The 18,372-nt window shown below is 33.4% G+C and overlaps 1 protein-coding gene and 1 pseudogene across 6 annotated transcripts in view; both read right to left on the minus strand.

Moving 5' to 3' along the window:
- CCSER1 (coiled-coil serine rich protein 1) overlaps positions 1–18,372 on the minus strand; it is a 1,329,329-nt gene that overhangs the window by 318,651 nt on the left and 992,306 nt on the right. The window lies entirely within an intron of this gene.
- On the minus strand, positions 7,205–7,307 carry LOC112859220 (U2 spliceosomal RNA; annotated as a pseudogene).

Consider the following 18,372-nt stretch of genomic DNA (forward strand, 5'->3'; position numbering starts at 1 on the left):
ATTAACATTCTAGAAGCCTTGTTCATATCAACATTGATATTACTGCTTATTTTATATTTCTGCCTTGAAGTTTAAAAAAATTCCATAAAATTCAATAGGTAAGTATAAATTAAAATTTTATTCTTATTACTTAGTAATGTGTCTTGGTTTTAAAGATCCTATGATATGCTACTTCCAATCAAATGTTGCAATTATTTGAAAATAGAAATACATTTAAAAATATTTTGGGAATGCTTGACCTACAGCATTTTGAAGACAATACATTTTCTGGTATTTTTACAAGAGTTTTAAAAATATCCATCCACTCTTACATGCCTTTATGCAGGGTCATATAGGAAATTTGGACTTTATTAAACTCAAATCACACGTCTATTTATTAATCACTGCCATGACATGAGAATAGCTCTATGTTAACTTGTTTTCTTTGTATTTAAGATTAATGGACAAAATGAACACTTAAAAATATAAATCAGTAAATCTTTAATACTGCATAATCTTAAAGTAATCATTATAAATATTTGCTTGTGATAAATTCATTTAGAGAAAACATATTGAAATTCCCAGAGTGTGCCTGCTACATGTCATACTCTATGAGAGGCACAGAATAAATTATGAAAATCCCCTCTTTTAACCTAGTATAAAAAACATTAACAAAAAATAACAAAATGGCAAAAATAACATTAATACAGCTAAGATATATGAAGTGCTATCAGAAGGTAATAAAAAAGGATACTATTTGTGACTGGACATTGATGTACTCAACACACATTTTCTGTGCTACTCTATGCCAGGTACAGTTTGGGAGGATTGGGATTTCAGCATTAAACAGAAAAAAGTTTTTGTGCCCATGGATCTATTGTAGATTCTAGTAAGAGGAGAAAGGCAATAAATACTATCAAATATATAATGTGTAAGGAAGTGATAAGTGTTTTTCTGTTAAGTAGGATAGTGAGGAAAGAGAAGAGAACTCAATGAAATGAGAAAATGATCCCTATAGGATTATTTAGAGAAAAGCTTATCTAACTGAAGAGTTAACAGCAGATTAAGAATGGCTAATTACTGTCCTTCTTATAAAGCAAAGTTTCATTTTTGTGTTTTTGTAAAATGTAATTTAAGCAAATCTTGAAGGATGAGTAGGATTTGAGAAAAGAATGGTAAGAAAAAGAAATGACAAGGGGATAGTTTGGCATGAACTAAGCCAGGATAGTGAAAAATAAGGGGAATGTTTAGGAATTGAGGTATTATTTGGCTGAAGAGCAAAGTATGCATAAAAAGCAAGGGAAGGTGAGGCTGAGAGGGAAAGTGAAATGAGCTGCAGGTGTAAGGACCTGAAATTTAAGAGTGGAAGAAGGAAAATGTATACATACGTAAAATTCAGAAGATAGAATTGATAAATTCTGTGATTGGTTTGATTTGGTAGCAAAAAAAAAAAAAGATGCAGTCAAAGATAATTGTGAAGGTGGACCTCGATGACTTGAAAATTATATTGTCATTAATAGGAAAGCAAATCAGAAAGAAGACCTAAATTGATAGCAACTACTGAGTGATAAGTTACAATTGAAATTATGTCTATGTTTGAGTATTATGTTGTATGTGTGACCATATTATTCATTTATATGATATTCCATAATTTTAAGTAAATGAACAAATATGACTGAGATAAGATAAAAACAGAGAGGGAGGCAAACCATAAGAGGCTCTTAAATAAAGAGAACAAACTGAGAGTTGCTGGAGGGGAGGTGGGGGAGGGGTTAAGTGGGTGATGTGTATTAAGGGATCTTCTGGGATGAGAGAAAGTTAAGAGATAAGGGGATGTTAAGAGATGCATCACTGTGTTCTACTCCTGAAGCCAAGGCTACACTGTATGTTGTTAACTAATTGGAAAATTCTAAAAAATTACATTTCTCATGACTAAGAAACTTATGTATGAACAGGCTGGAAGTAAATAATAGAACTTAATCACTAATTTCAAATATTACTAAACATTTATGTGAGAACCCACAAATGTATAGGCACAGGACATAATAAGTAGATTATGTAATGATATACTAAACATTGGGTAATATTTATCTTAAAATTACAAAATTCATAACAGAGTTCTTTTTCTCTTGAAGCATAATGTCCAACCTTGGATGAGACTTCCAAGATGGAATTTTGCCTTCATAATTTTAGCTATTTGACTTTGACAAACTCTCTTTACTTCAGTGTTCTCTCTCCTACTATGAAGATAATGGGTATGCCTACTTCATAGGTTTGTTGGGAAAATTTAAGGAGCAAATCTATCAATATTGTTCCATAGCTACTTTTCTATACATGTTACCATGGTTATTGCTATTGAGATATTATACATTTTTATTTGTTTTTTCCAATTATAAATGTAATTTTGGAGAAATCTGCAGATACTTCACTTGATAATTCTTTTTTTTTTTTTTTCCCTCCCTTTAACCACAATGACCTAGAATTGCTGGAGATTTGGGAGGAAAAGTAACTAAGAATTTTAATATCATTCACCCAATATCAGTTTATATTGTCTTTTTTTTAACTTCTTCAAGCTCAATTGTATCACTTTAGAAGATATATTGAGGATTGAACAAGAAAAACAGTATCATTTACATGTCTGGGATGTGAGCAATGTCTAGACTGCCATATCTGCCATATATTGGAAGTAACCTTTTGCAAAGCCAGACAACACAACATCAAGAATTGCTTTTAAATTTACATGTATCCCTAAAACATACTTCTCAATTTTAAAGAATTCAAATGAATGAAACATTCTTACTTGCCTAATCATTTCTCAATCCCTCAAACACAAATATAATATCTGTAAAATTAAATTGGAAATATTAAGAAAATAATAAATACATTTTTATTTTATTTCGTGGTTTTGTTTAAACTCTGCTGAGCATATAGTAATAAACACATACACAGACACCTACACACACACATACATATTAGAAGTGCTCCAAACAGTCAAACATAGGGTGACTTCTGTTGTAAACCACCTTTAAGAAATAGAAAATCCAGCCTACTTAATAAAAGGAGGGAAGGGTTTCCATTTATTTTCTCAAGCCACCTGAAAATATGGTGGAAGAAATTGCAGATTAATTCTCAATATGTGAAAGGTTTGGGCAACCATTTTATTTTGCTATCATGTGAAGCAAATTCATCTCCTGGGCCTTCAGAAGCAGAAATGGGACACTATTGAAAATGAGTAGTTTAGGGAAAATCATAGTCTGAGAGAAAATTATGTGTCATGTAGTCATAAAAATGAGTAAATCCCTGAAAAAAGTTTCACTTTTGAAAACCTTGCATTCTGAGAGAACTGGTCTGCATTCAAAACCATATAAATATATATTTTTTTTCCAGAACACATACTATATACCAAGAACTCTGCCAAGTCCTAAGAGTTCGTATTAATAGGACATGTTTTCCAGCTTCAAGGAGCTGACAGTAGCTGCTAAGAAGCCATGAACCCAGCATACTGAGTATCTGATACCCAGGAGAAGCTCAATACGTAATTTGCTTTACTTAATGAATGTTGATTATATGGAAACTACCAAGACAGCAGAAAAAAATGTATAACCTTAGAACTCAGGAAAGACCTTCTGGCAAAAGATGAAAAGAAGAGACTTCCAGACTGAAGGAACAACGTAAGTAAAAGCCTGGAACAGAAAACCTAGAATATTCTGACCCATCTGCTCAGTATTATTACACTGTTAAATGTGAAATATAATTAAGTTGATACCTTTAGAGACAGAAAGGGAGACAATATTATAGGCCAAATGACCTAAAAAGCCAACCTTCAAGAAATGGTCACAGAAAGTGAGTCTTCCATCTCGGGGGTTTTGCCAGCTTTTGTACTTTCAGGCTTTCTAAGATTAAAGTGGAATATATTTTCTTTTTTTAGCCACAAATTCTATAACCCCCCTCCATGAGAAAAAGAGGAAAGGAAAAGACACTTTCTTTTCCTGGCTACAGTAATAGTACTGTCATAGTCTTCCAAAACATGTGACACCTAAATCATGGAAATGGCTTAAAATGTCAACCAACTCAAGTTTCGCAAATTTGGAAAAAATATAAAAGTACAACCATGAATTAAGATAAACATTTTTAGAATAGTTTTAGATTTATACAAAAGTTTTAAAGAGAGTTTCTACTTACTTTACATGTTTTAAACTATACTTAAATTCAATACAGCTTTTAAAATTCTACAGGGTTAAAAAATAAAAAATAAAATAATAAAATAAAATAATTCTACAGGGTAATCATAAGGGCAAAGGAGAACCCTGAAATCATAAGTGGCTCTAATACAAAAAGCATCTATCCTAGAGTACATATAGAGTATATATATCCTAGAGTCCAGCAATAGATAAGGAAATATTTCCATGTTCATTAAACATTATGATTTTTAAAGAAATTTTTATCTTAGGATAGTTTTAGCTTTACAAAAGAGCCATGAAGATAGTACAGAGCCCCCATATACCCCGCACCCTATTACTAACATCTTACTTTAGTATAGTTTATTTATAACAATTAATAAGCTAGTATTGATACATTATTATGAACTAAAGTCCATACTTTATTCTTCTTTACTTTCTACCTAATATCTTTTTGCTGTTGTTGTTCTGTGATCTCATCCAGGATACCACATTTCATAGAGTCATCATGTCTGCTTAGTCTTCTCTTTGGCTGTGGCAGTTTCTCAGATATTCCTTGTTTTTTAATTACTTTGATAGTTTTGAGGAGTACTACTTAGGTATGCTGTGCATTGTATCTTAGTTGGGATTCAGGTAATGTTGTTTTCATGATTAGACTGAGATTATGGTTTTTCTGGAGAAAAACCAGAAGTGACGTGCCAATCTCACATCACAACCAAGTTTCCACACTATAAAATATAACTTACTGTGGATGCTGACCTTGATCTCCTGGCTGAGATACTGTTTTCCAGTTTCTCCACTGGAAAGTTAGTCTTTTCTAACCTGCACTCTTTGAAGTAAATATTACAACCCACATTTAAACTTAAGGTGAGGGTATCATTTTCTACCTACTTTGAGGAGGATAGTTCTATAAAATATTTGGAATTCTTCTGCATGGAAATGTCACCGTATTTGTTTGTTTATTTTTTTTATTTATGGATATTTATTGGTCCAGGACTGCCATGGCGAGTGCTTTCAGTTGGCTACTGTGCCCTTTTGACACACTTCCATTTATGTGTGTGACTTTGTCTTGTTGTTTTCTGAGCATGTCCTTTCTTCTGGTGCTACAATACAATTGTTCCAGGCTCCTCTTGTACAGTTCCTGCCTCAGTCCTAGAATCAGCTACTTCATCCAGGAATACTGCTTCCTTTTACTGGAGAATGGTGTTAGAAACTAAGAACTGTGCTCTGGGGTTACTTGTGGAGTGTTGCCACTTCTAAGAGATCCTCTTCTTTGCTGACAAAACAAGTAAATACATGTGTATATAGTAACCTATCTAGCTAGCGATGAAATCAGTCCCCAACTCTAACCCATTATAATATGGATCATTCTAGAACCCCCTTTTCTTACCTTAACCTCCTATTCCACTAGTGAGAATCCTGGCTTTCATCATTAACCATCCATTTACTTAATTATCTAATGCAAGCATACATATATAGTGTTTTTCAGAATTGTTAACCTCCATATCTTTGTCAGCAATATTTATTATCAAGTTTTGGAACTTAGCCATTCTAACAGGTACACAGAAGTTTGCCATTTTGTTTAATTTTCATCCCCCTAATATCAAATGATGTTGACTGCCTTTTCATATGCTTACTTGATATCAGTGTATCTTCTTTAACAAAGTGTCTTCAAATCTTGTGACCATTTTTCAGCTGGATTCTTTGTTCTCTTATTATTGAGTCTTAATTTTTGGTATACTTTGGATATAAATACTTTAACAGACAAATATTTTCAAATACTTTCTCCCAGTCTACAAGTTGCATTTTTATCTTAATAATAACTTTTGCAGAGAATTTATTTATTTATTTATTTATTTATTTATTTATTTAGAGAGACAGAGAGTAGAATGGAGGAGAGGCAGAGAGAAGGAGAGAGAGAATCCCAAGCAGGCTTTGTACTGACAGACGAGAGACTTGAACACATGAACCTGAGATTATGACTTGAGCTGAAATCAAGAGTCGGAGGTATAACCGACTGAGCCATCCAGGCTCCCCCTTTTGTAGAGAAGTTTTAAATTTTAATAAGCAACATCATTTTTTTCTTTCATGAATCATGCTTTTGATGTTGTATCTGCAACTCACCACCATACCGAAGGTCATCCAGGTTTTCCCATATGTTTACTACTATAAACTTTAAAGTTCTCCATGTTACATTGGAATATATGATCCATTTCAAATTAATTTTTGTGGAAAGTGTAAGGTCTATGTAGAACACTATACATTGAATTTAAAAGTAAACCCAGATGAAGATAATCATTGGAGAGAAGACCAACTTGAAGTTATTTTAGTATTTGTTCTTCAGCAATACTAAGAAGGAAATCTCTAAAACTTTAAATTACAATAAAGGTACACCGAGTTCTCTATGAATGGGGCTTGTCTATCTCTCCAAATCAATTTCCTGGTATTCACTGACTTTCTCTCTACCACCCTTCAATCAGTCACATTGGACACCTTTCTAAATGTCAAGGGTTTCTCATCTCAGAATCTTGATACATTCCATTTCTTGTTTCAAACACATTTCTCTGCTTTTCAAATAACGGTTCTCATCTTACATTTTACCTCTGCCTAGAAATTTACTCTACTCACACACAATTTAGTCTCAAGTAGCTTCTCTCTATTAATATTTTATCAAATTGATTATTTTCCATTGTATCACTTATTAAGATATATAATTGTGTGTATGCAATATACACAATATACACACTTCCTGTGTGTATATATGTAAACAAAAATCTACATATACACAGAGATTTCTTCTAGATTAAAATCTCCATGATGCATCAATAATTTATTTTTTATTAAAATATATCCACTGCCTAGCACAGTATCTAACACATTTTAGAGCTTCAGTAAACTTTTGTATAACATTTGAGCTTGAGCTAATTCCTACTCCATTTTAAAATGAAAGAGGAGCATAAATGTGCAAATAAAATTGAAAAAGCAAAATATGAAAACATATTATGGAGATTAAATTAAAACTAATAAGACAACATGTATAGTAGTTAAGAGACTAGCTATACCAAAAATATAGACAAGATATTTTATTAGTAAAGGTTTAAGAGTACTACCATTCTACACTTGATCTTAGCCAAAAGGCCGAGAAGCGATGAGAGTACTACCATTCTAAAACAAGTGCATTACATTAGCTATTAGTCAAGAGAGAATACGTCTCAAATATTTTCTAATTCAGTGTAAGGGTCACATTGCTTTACTACAATCAAATTGATATGTTATCATGAAGATAATATTAACAAAAATTATTTTCTGTGTGTGTCCTGACTCTCTTTACAAACTGATTTTTTATGCTCATTAATTTATAGTCAGTCAAGTGTTTTAGCATAGAAAGCCATGATTGCAAGACAGATAATAATATCACATAATGATAGATTAGAACATTCTAAAATAGGAACTACAATGAATTGCATATGTATTAATATTAGATTTCACTTATGACAAAGATTCCCCAAATTGAAAATCTGTGAAACGCTATTCCATCTGAATTTTTAACAATTTTTTTCTTGTTGGAAAGAATTTCTTTCTATGTGGAAATTTAGGTGATGGCTATTCAGGAGTTAAGATCTTGTTATTTATTTATTAAAGTTTATTTATTTTGATGAGGAGGCTGGCAGACAGAGGGAGAGAGAGGATCCCAAGCAGGCTCTGCACTATCAGCACAGAGCCTGATGAGGGGCTCTATGTCCGGAACCCATGATATCATGACCCAGGCTGAAATCATGAGTCACGCACTTAAAAAACTGAGCACCTTGGTACCCCAGTATTGTTTTTATTAATACTCATTTATAAACATACATTTTGAGAAGCAGTGATTTTTACTGGTACCTCTGAAGGTTTGCTGAGAGATGTCATTTTTAGTGTAGGTACTGCTTCTCAGAATTATTAATCAATGTGAGACTTATGAAATATTCCTTAAGTAATAAGAAAATGCTTTACAGGGTACCTTTGCAACTTATCAGAGGACGTGGAAGGCTTCTGACTTCACAGTATGACATATCTAAATGTGACTAATACTTGGTCATGTAATAATCTCAAATACATCGGGAGAGGCATTATATACAATTAAATTCACACACCCTACAGTCCTACTTCCTGAATTTTCAAACATTGGTTTTGCCACTTACTAGTATGTGACTTTGAGCATATTACTTAAGTTCTCTGTGCCTCATCAATATAGTGGAGGTCAATTATAATGGTTGTGATGATTAAATAAGTCAATACATTAAAAGAATGCTTAAAACAGTATTTAACATGTAGTAAATATTCAATAAATGCTAACTGTTATTATTAATCGTCTGGTATGCCTAACCAGATTTTGAAATGGCACACCTAGAGGGGCCCATTAATGGGTATTCAATATTGGATTATTACTGGGCAATCAATTGGATTCTCTCATTTAATGATTTTAAATTAAATAATAACACAGAGAAAGAGAAAGACACTGAAAGAAGGCAGCAAGAGTGCATATTAGATTTCTATTTCTGTGTAACTAGTTAGTATGATTTGAGCAACTTAAAAAAGTTATTATCTCACATTCTGTGGGTCAAGAGTCTGGATTCTCTGCTCAGAGTCTCACAGGCTAAAATCAAGATGTCAGCTGGGTGCATCTGCATCTGTAGACTTCCAAGCTTCCTTAAAATCTTGGAAAAATTCATTTCCTTGCAGCCACAAGACTTATTATCTGTTCCCTAAGAACCACTCTCAGCTCCTAGAAGCCACTCTCAGGTCCTTGCTATGTGGCCCCCTCCCTAGACCTCATGTTTGAATGTCTTCCTTTTTAATGAAGGGCCTTAGGGGTTCTTCTTATTGGGTCAAGGTCATCCAGAAAAACCTTCCTTTTGATTGCCTCACAGTAAACTCATTATTAACCCAATGAGAGAGAGAATGCTCTCTCATCACATTTACAGGTCCCACCCACAATCAAAAGGGTCATTGGGTGATCTTTGATTCCACCTTTGGACTGACTCTATGCAAAAGAAACTCATTGTCCATTTTAATTGCTTCTATCCCCTAGCGACTGACTGGCAATAATACACATTTAAGAGATATTTTTGATTGTATGAAAATTAACTCAAACGTTAGTTGCTCCTTTTTTGATTGTGTGTGTTCCTGAATAAATCTACTCATGAATAAGCACTGATCAGAGTAGAATTTACTGAAGATTCTACGGGAAAGAAGAAGGAGACCGATTCATATTGCACACTTCACAGTGAACAACTTAAAATTCCTTTCTATCTTTGTCTTACCTCTGTCTCTCTCTCCCTCTTCTCTGTCTCCCTCCTTTTCCGCCTCCTTTTCCATTCTGTCAATTTGTTTCATATGGATTAAGGGCAGTTCCTCTTCCTGACCCTCTAAAACAGGCCTTGGCATCATATTGTATAATTCCCTCTGAACCTCCAAATACCTTTATCAAATAAGTCAATTTTCTTTACATTAGTCCCTACCTTCAAAAGCCCAAATAAGAATAACAAAGAATGAGATAAGTGAAATAAGAAAGCAGATACCAGTTATAGACACTACATACTACATTCATTTAAAAAGATGGAACAATTTTGACTGAGAAAGAAGTTGAAAATAAATCAGGTCTTTTTGTCTAATGTAGGAAATATAACTTGAGCAAATCTCTTACTGCTTACACGGTGGGTTTTTCCTTTGAATCTTAACACTTACTGATTCTTTCTAAGCTGTCTCTTTTACCGGGTGGGGTGAGTAGGGAATGGGAATAAAACCAAACTCATTTGTATGACAAGATATATTAGGGTAAAATTCTACCATTAGTAATGCCTTCTCAAATTTGTTGGTTTTCAAAAATCAGTTGGAAGTAAATCACTAACAGTTTTTCTCACTAACTATAAAAGATGTCAAAATATCTTTTCTTAACCCTTCCAAAAAAGAATTTTAATATATATCATAATATATTTATATCACAATATAAATAAATAGGTTTTGCAGAAGAATTGACATGCCTATGTATAACCGGGAGGGAAGAGACACATGATACTGATTTGGTTATAATGAAAAAAAAAAAGTTTTCTGCTAAATATGATGGACTTGCAACCTACAAAGAAAGTAAAAACTTTGAATTTAAAATAGATTCAATTATAACTTTATATGACTCGATAGTTAAAAATCCTTAACCCAGAATACAAAATCCTACAAAACTGGTCCCAGTGTGTCTGGTCTTGCTTATGCTAGTGACATTGGTACAAAGGTACAATTGATTATCTGTACTGCTCAATCCTCTATTTAAATAAAATCTGTATTTTCGTTTAGCTTATACGTACTGTTTTCCCAAAAGTTTCCTATTTTCTGACAAGTTGGAAGCCTTGTATTACTCTTTGAACTTCTATATCAACTATTATCTATTTTTCTCGAGTAATAAGTATCATATATTGACTTTTAAGTTTAAATATTTGTATATGTTTTCTCTACATATGCATCTCTTTATCATTTACAGAATAAACTTAAAAACTATTGAGTGCATCCTACTACTTTATATATGTATTCATTAAACAAATAGGTGCTGAGGAGTCATTATTTGTTTGGTAGGAATACAATTTGAAATACACTATCCTATTTCCTTGGGCTCAAAACACCTATTCCCAAAGCATACAGTATAATACTTTGTAAACCCTAAGTAAATACTTTAATTGACTTATAAATATCATAGATAAGCAACATGTAGATAAATTATCTTGGGTTAATTTCTGCAATGTTTTAATAGAAGACTGCAGTAAATATGATTATTTCTATAAAACTCAAATAACTCAACCTAATATAAAACAATTTTAGTTCCCCTAGCTCATTTTATCATTTATTCCTGTTTGTAAAATTCTGTCTTAAGTGAAATATAACTGTTTCTGGGGACAAGGTTATTAAAAATTGGACATAAAAATACTTTTAGTATTGCCCATGCTGAAATTTTCTTAGAAAATGGGTCAATGTAAAGGCTGTGATGTTGTATCAGTTTAAAACTATATTTAGCTTTGACAATAGTTTGGCATTTTCTATATTTTCCCCTCTGGCTCCTTAATGTGCCACATTTGAAACATGACAAAATTAAATATCAGGAGATTTGGACTCAAACCCAGGTCTGATAATTGTGACACTATGGGCATATCACCTAGTTCCCTCCCTATAAAAGAAATGCTTTTAATTCAATGGTTTATAAGATTAGTCCCCTAATTGTAAAGCCGATTTAATATTAACACAGTTCCACACTAAAGACTAAATATGCACTATGTTCATAGCAGGAGAGAAAGTATTTGATTGACTTGGATTTTTTACTTGTTGAGACAAAAGTAATCAGGTAACTTGTTTAAACTTTGAAGTTCTGGCTTCATTTAAGCTATTCTTATCCATGAGTAAATGTCATTTTTTTTCTCTTTTAATTTCACTAGCAAGACAGCCTTCAGTGGTATGTTGACAAATCTCAGACTTCAAGTTGTAATGTCACATATTGTGGATAAGATTAATTATCTGCAGAATTCCTTAGGGCAGCATTTCTTAGAACGTTGTCTTTGGTCCCCTCACTAGAACAACCAAATCTGAAACAAATTCCCTCATGAATCCAATGTGAAATGTGAGAAGCATGACTCTTGGAGAACGGGTTGCCTCTTAAACAATGGCATAAAGAATGATTCATATTATTAATCTCGTCAAAACCTTACCCAGATAAAAGAAAAAAATAATTGTGTCCATATTCCAAAAAGAAAAAAAAAAGGACGTCAATAACTGGCTGACTAGAAACTAGAAAAATACTGTTGACAGAGGAGGGTTCCCAGGTGGTTGACAGAGGAGGGTTCCCAGGTGGTTGACAGATGATTTTAGTTTATTTTCCATTGATATCCCTGCAGTGAACATGGATGGAGTCATGAGGTTTTTGGAGTAGGACATACTAGCCTTTAAGTTCACCCAATTTTATCAAATTACTTCTGCTTATTGTGACTCAGTTATAGACTGAGTTTAGACTTTTATATAGAGAACAGTATTACACAGTTGAAAATCTTTACAAATTGGAAGATTTGTACTAAGACAATGAGACTCCATTAAGGCAATTTTCCAAGTGAGGCTTTGCTTTACCCCTGTAATTTTAATTTTTGAATAAACGCCCCTCTTTTAACTTGACATATATCTCAATATACTCAAGATCAACTTACCATCTCCAAATATTTTAGAACTTCTCATATTGTCTCTTACCCTTGCCCTGCTAAGAATAAAAGCATAGTTATCAGAACTGTTCTTTTACAGTGCAAAATCTTTAAGTTTTTCCTTTTACATATGTGTAGGGTCAAAAGTGTGCACACCTGGTCACTAGTCCTTAAAGTTGGTAAGAAGTACAAACAGCTTGTTAGACAAACTATTGGTTACCAGGTTTCCTTCTGTATTATAAATGCTGGCTTTACACTGACTACACGACTTCTGGGATACTGGATTTTATTTTATTTCATTTTTAGACACTTTATTTTAGGTCTCTATTTTGTTATGATATGCTAATAATTGTCTTGCTTTTAACCCCAGATAAATACAACCTCATTTCCTTCTTGACTGAGGGCTTCTTATCTTCAGCTTACAAGACATTTCCTATTTCTCATTCTCACATGAAAACATCTTCAGACAATTTATATGCCTCAACAATTAACCTTTGAAAGCACTTTTTCTTTCAAGAAATTTATCACAAGCTGAATTACAAATATTTTAGGTGAACTCTTCATTCACCATCAATGGTGATTCATGTCAGCCTCCTAAAAGGCACTTTCTTGTATGTTTTATATTGCCCAGCTATTTGGGGACAGCTATATCATGCATAAGGTAGAAGAGATGTCCAGACTCCACCAGGGAATGCACCAAGATTGGGATTTCAGTAAACTCATCAATTGGGGTATCCTCTTCAGATGCTTCATTTTTCTATTGTGTAACAATCTTACTAAGGGTGAAATACTTATATAATAATTATAAGTATGAAAATTTGCATCACCCCAACCTCCTTAGATCAGAAGTAGCTTGCTCAGCACTTTCTGTGTACAAAAAGACTGAGAGTATGTGAAATACGTAGAGCAATTTCTAGAACCACAATGACCTCAGTGTTCCAACTTTCTGATTCAGCTCCTGAATAATCCTAATCAATAAAGATCCAAGAGTTTAAAGAATCAGAGAGACATTGCCCTCATGCCTAAAAGCCCTACTCTAGTATAGTCAGTCACTGCATTTCCTTCATTGTTATTCTATGTGACAGCCAGTTCTTTAAGCTAGAGCTAGATCAAACGCTTGTTTTTTTTTTAGACTACCTTTCCTTAGGTTCAAAGCTACCTGTATAACAGTAAACTAGAGATCTTGTTTAAAATACAGATTGCCAGATCCTTTCGAATTGCTAGAACCAACGTCACTTAGGGAGTTTGCACTGTAACCTGTTCTTGGAGTGATTTTTATGCACACCATAATGTTTAAAATAATTCTAGAAGTCTAGTACTGAATGCCAGAGACTGACATTTCCATTTTAGATAATTATATCACTTTAGCTTCCTCACTGAAAACAACCCATATGCTTGTGCCATAGTCTACTTCATGATTCTGACAAAGAAAATGCATGCCTCTTGAGAAGATTTTATCTTCACATATGAAGTAAATTTCCTGAGGTAGAATTGATTAAACAAGGAATGATAAAACAGAAGAAGAAGAAAAGATAACAGTAAAAAAGTGATAATGATAAAAGAGAGAAAGAAAGAGAAATTACAGGGAGAGACAGGCTAACCTTTACCCACAAAGTTACTAGGTAAGAGTCATTTTTGTGTAGAGGATGAGGATATGATTGGTAACAGAAACCACTTAGGCAAACTGGAAATTAGATAAAATTTGCTAATTCTACATGTGGGATCTTTGTAAGAGATTGTGTGTTACTTTGGGAGTAACTACATCAATTCTCCTCACCTGTACATATCATTTAAAGAAAACATGCAGCCCTCTTTAAAAGTTTTTATCCTTGGTTTAATATGCATTTAAAATGTGTCTAATACACTTACAGAAGGCCATTATTGCCATGGCAACTGTTCATTTTCCAATAAATAGTAATTATGATCCATCCATTATAAAATGCAATTTTATTTTGATCTAGAACAACTGAAACAATCTCTCTTCCAATATTTCTGATCATCCTATACTTAGAAAATATATAGTTATAATTCCTTTCCTATAGTTAAACATTACCAAATCACAAATGAACCAACATTTATGCAGAATTCAAAAGAATGCCTCATATTATTTGACCTGATTACTCCCAAATAACCTCAATACGGTTTCTACACCAGGCCTGTCTCCTATTAAGAAAAAACGAGGCTGCCCTACTTTGGAGAAGTACAGGACATGAACCTTTATTTTAAACTATAAATAGATACATTGATTTTTGTCCCAATTTAAATCCAATCTATCACAACACTAGAACAGTGGTAGACAAATAAGATCAAATCAAATAAAACTTAGTCTGTGCTATATTTTTCCTCAATTTCAAGGTTGTGTAGTTATCAAACCTAGGCTGGAACAAAAATACCACAAAGACTCCAAGTGAGCGAAGAGCCAAAGTTCTATTCGTTCTAAGTACATCATGAATTACACAAAATCTCAGTTTATTGTTGAGAACTCTTGTATATATTTGAAGAAAAGGAGTCCTGGCTTACCAGTGATTCGTGTAAAAGAAAAAAAGTGCTAAGAATTTTAGCTTCTTTATTATATCCTAAGTCAATATGAATTTGAGTGTATATCTCCCTTCCAATAGGGGGTAAACAACTATGATTATTTTAGCTTGATTCTAGGGACAAAATATAAGACAAAAGATAAAAACAAGGGCTTATATAGTGCTGGTTATGTACCAGATACTGTTCTAAATACTTGATTCACGTCAACTCATTTGAGTTTTACATCACTCTATGAGAAACGCATTGTTTTTGTTTGTTTGTTTTCCATTTTGTCGATTAGGAAAACAGTTAGAGGGGTGCCTGGGTGGCTCAGTTTGTTAAGCGTCCGACTTTGGTTCAGGCCAGATCTCATGGTCCATAGATTCAAGCCCCACGTTGAGCCCCGCGTCAGGCTCTGTGCTAACTCGGAGCCTGGAGCCTGGTTTCAATTCTGTGTTTCCCTCTCTCTCTGCCCCTCCCTTGCTTGCACTCTTCCTCTCGGTCACTGCCTCTCTCAAAAATAAATAAACATTTAAAAACAATTAAAAAAAAAAAAGAAAAGAAAACAGAAAATGATGGAACCAGAATTTAAAACCTGTTAGTCTGACTTCAGAGTTTGTGCTCTTAGTCACTAGTCTATTTTACCTCTCAAAGGATTTTACCCCTCACTCCACAAAATTGTGAACTAATCATACCACAAATAATTGTTGAATTTCATTTATCATAATTTCCCTGGAACACTGATTATTACATGATAATTTCTAAGATACATGATAAAAAGTCTAGAAACCATGCCAACTGGGTATTGGAGGAACTGAGAACACCCAGATTTTAAAAGGAAAAATACAAGGTAAAAATGTTTAAAGTTTTCACATGTTTGAAGGATGGAATGGCAGAAGAGAGATGATTAGATATACTCAAAATATAATATCACTAAAATAAATATTTTAATTTATTTCACATAAACTCAAAATTCCAACTGGACTGATAAGTGGCAAATGAGCCTCTAAACGAGCTATCTGCTCAGACCCTAGAATTTGTTTTTAATTGAAACATCTATTAGAGCAATGGCAGAATAAGAAAAAAAAAAAAGCAAATTGATGAGTATCTTCAAAGAATTAAATTAGAATCAGAGTAAATGTTGAATGGTGAGATTGAATTTTAAAGGTTTACAATTCTTGTTTATCAAAGCTAATGGAAGAAGGATGAATTTGGAGTGAACAAAGAGACCTGACCAGAGAACTAATAGTAAGCTGAAACCCTCAAAGTATTTCAGATAGGTGGATTTTATGTAATTGAAAATTAAAGGTATTTTCCATTTCCTTTTGAATTTCCATTCTCTTATTGCCTTCTTACATAATGCCTCCAATGTTTATACTTTTTGTCTGCTGTTAGGAAATAGTTTTTAAGAATATAAAATGAGAAAACATAATATATTTGCGCTTCTAGTCGGTTCAATGAATGCCTGACAGAAGAAAATGATAAGCTCAAAATGTAGGTAATTATAGGATGTATTTCACTAAGTTATATGTTGTTTTTGAAAATGTTGTTTTTAAATTTATTTATAGAGGTCAAATGCTGCATTTAATAGAAGTTATAACAAACAAAAAAATCTTAAAATGTACATTAAATGATGCAATGCTGGTCACTAAAGTGAATTTATAGGTTAAATAGACCATCTGTTGAGACCAGAAGATATGTTTGCAGTTTCTTTAGTTTATAAGCTGGACTTTGATTCCAGTACTTGTGAAAAGCTGAGGTTCAAATTATCAACCTTTCTATTAGACAATATTGTCCAATGTTTCACATTAGTAAAGGGAAAGTTAGCAAGAGAAACCTTAATAGCATTTTATGGTGTATTCTAATAATGAGCTAATCAGCATTTTACACAAATGTTGTTTAAATTAGGCATTAGGTTTTGTGCTTGAGAGACTTGAAGAATGCATTGTATTGAATAACATGAATAAAATCCTTGCTCAGCAACTCTTTTTAAATTCCAACAAGATCTCCTTTAGTGTGGGGACTTTCTGAAAATTATTAGTTCATTATGTCTTACATTTCACCTTTCAAAGGTGTTATCTTTAAGACACATAGTTAATAAGATAAAATAGTGCTGTTTTCTTTAACAAAGACCGCCTGGGAGAGCTTGATCAACTAGTAGCACAAATCAGTCACATTCAAAAGTTTGGTCTCCTGGAGAAGGGGACTTTCTTATTGTTTTGGAGTAGAATAATTCACTGCCTGCCTTCCTCCCTTCCTTCCTCCCTTCCTTCTTTCTTTTGTAAAAGACATGGCTCATATTTTGAAAATTCAAACACAACAGCATATACCATAACCAATAAATGTCTCTTTTTAATCCCCTCAATCCCTAAGCAGCAAAGAGTTCTACTCCCCAGAGCTTGCCACTGAATACTTTCTTGAGTACCCTTCTTGTAATTTTTATTCATATGCATCCATCATCTAATTTAGGCTCTGGGTAAGTTAGTACATATCCTTTATATCAAATTCAGTAGTTATAAAAATATATACCATGAAAACTAGGTTTCCTTTCTACTCCTGTTTCCTACCTATACAGGCCGCAGAGCAACTGGTTATTACAAGCACATTTGTATTATTAGTATTTGCTTTCTGCCAAATGATACCACATTTCACACATCTCTGCACCATTTGCATTTAGCATATCTCAGGGATAGTTCCATATCAGTGATAAGATCCATCTGATTTGTTCTAAGAATGCAGGGCATTCTACTATATGGATGTTAACATAATTTATTCAAACATTCCCCTGTCAATGGACACGAAGATTGTTTCCAAACTTTTCCTATTGCAGACAAACACCACACTAAACATTATTATATATACATTATTTCACAGGTATATAAATTCCTAGAAGTACAATTGCTGAGTTGAAGTATGGTGCTTTTTTTTTTTTTTTTTTTTGAGAGAGAGAGAGAGAGAGAGAGCACGCAAGCAGGGGAGAGGAGGAAATGGGGAGAGACAGAATCTTAAGCAGGTTCCATGCTCAGTGCCAAATCCAATGTGGGGCTTAATCCCACGACCCTGGGATCATGACCTGAGCTAAGAGCTAGATGCTTGGAGTGCCTGGGTGACTTAGTTAAGTGTCTGACTTTGGCTCAGGTCATGGTTTCACCGTTTCTAAGTTTGAGCCCTGCTTCGGGCTGAATGCTGACCGCTGGAGCATGGAGCCTGCTTCAGATTCTGTGTCTCTCTCTCCACCCTTCCCCCACTCGTTCTCTCCACCCACCCCCCCAAAAGTAAACAAACATTAAAAAAAAAGTTAGATACTCAACTGACTGAGCCACCCAGGCACCTCAATTTAACTGTCATTTATTTTTAATTATAAGCAAGGTTGCCTAACTTTTGACATGCTTAAGATCCATTTTTAAAGTCCCAAAAGTATTTGCTCTAAATTCAAGAGTATGTGATATTGTTATAAGAAGCCCTAACTTTTTATTTGTTCGAATTTACTT

This window comes from Puma concolor, chromosome B1 (genome assembly GCF_028749965.1).
Source record: "Puma concolor isolate L17-30 chromosome B1, mPumCon1.1.hap2, whole genome shotgun sequence".
Classification (NCBI taxonomy): domain Eukaryota; kingdom Metazoa; phylum Chordata; class Mammalia; order Carnivora; family Felidae; genus Puma; species Puma concolor.